The sequence below is a fragment of the Sciurus carolinensis genome, chromosome 3 (genome assembly GCF_902686445.1).
Source record: "Sciurus carolinensis chromosome 3, mSciCar1.2, whole genome shotgun sequence".
NCBI lineage: Eukaryota > Metazoa > Chordata > Mammalia > Rodentia > Sciuridae > Sciurus > Sciurus carolinensis.
In genome coordinates, this window is record NC_062215.1 from 175,431,351 (window position 1) to 175,432,910 (window position 1,560).

The window sequence follows — 1,560 nt, forward strand, 5'->3', positions numbered from 1 at the left end:
AAACCACGGGGTGATGAGAGTGCCTTCCGGGAAGCAGCCGCGGCGGTGGGAAGTCCAGAAGTAGGAGAGGAGGCTGAGGAAGAGGAGACCGACACAGCCTGTTACACCCCGGAGACTTTCAAAATTAAAATGATCTCCAAAAGAAAAAAAATTTATTTTAGCCTAAGAGATGCTATTACTAAAACATATTATTCATTCTACAGTCTCCGGACTTGGCACAGCATGCAGAAGAAGTATTAAACGAAAAAGAGCAAACCAACAAAGCTAACTCCCAAAGCACTGAATGCAGCAAAATAAAAACAATGGACCTCAAGTTCAACAACTCCAAGAAATAATCTCTATGACTGTGCCATCCAAAACCCAAGCAATGTCACCACACATTAAGTCAACTGATGATATTATAGTACTTGGCATAAATCTCAGCAAATTTAACTAACTTACTCAGTTTTTCATATGTGTTGCTGGAGTTTTTGTATTTTACCTATTTTATGGATATTTGCAGGAATTAATATTTTCAGTGGAGGGTTTTAAGTCCTATGGCTGGTACCTTACTTTAGTGCAATTTGCATTTTACTGCATATTTGGCCTAATAGAACTTCAGCTTATTCAAGATAAAAGGAGAAGGAAATCGGTATAACGTGGCAGATGTCTCTGCTGCTGTATGTGTGAGCCCTGGCCTGATCTGGTTTACCCTTGCTGACAGCACAACTGCACCTAACTTCAACCTGACAGGTTTTATATTCATATTCAATTGGTTTTGTGTACATTTTATTGGGACTGACATGCACTAGTGGATTAGGCCTTCAGTAGCATTTTGTTCAAAAAATCCAGTTCAGACCTATGGTTATGCATTCCTTTTTTCCCTCACTGGATACTTTGGGATTTCTTTTGTTCTGGTTTTGATTAAAATGTTTGGTGCACTTGTTGCTGTAACAGTGACAACAGGAAGAAAAGCAATGACCATTGTACTTTTGTTCATATTCTTTGCTAAAGCATTCACATTTCAGTATGTATGGTCGGGTTTACTAGTTGTTCTTGGCATATTTCTCAATGTTTACAGCAAAAATATGGATAAAATAAGACTATTATCACTGTACAATCTGATAAACAAAGTCAGTGATCATGAGAAAATCAAGGAAGTTGGCACAAACTGTATAGGTATAGATTTTTCCTGTTTAGAATTTTATGGGAACAATCACTAATCAGCTTTCCAAAAGGAAAAAAAAAAAAAAAAAAAAAAAAAACCAAAGGATCTGAAGGCCTACTGTTCGTTTCTGGATGGATTGCACATGAGTACTTTCGTGGTATCAGCCGTTCTTCAGAGCATTTGTTTGACTGACTTCTGACACGAAGAAGAGCCACATCTAGCACACCTTGCAATAAAATTTCTACGCGAAGGACTAGTCCCTAGCAGTTTCTTGAGAATTTCAGTGGAAATGGACCATGATACAAGACTATTTGGATATTATTGTGAATATCAAAAACATTGATAGGTAATAGCACATTGTTTTGTCTTCATTCCATTTTGGTGGTATTTAAATTGATTCTGTTATAAGAGTA

General features: G+C 37.2%; 1 pseudogene; it reads left to right on the top strand.

The window, feature by feature from the left end:
• Window positions 1-302: 302 nt before the first annotated feature.
• On the top strand, window positions 303-1,245 carry LOC124980103 (adenosine 3'-phospho 5'-phosphosulfate transporter 2-like; annotated as a pseudogene).
• Window positions 1,246-1,560: the final 315 nt, after the last annotated feature.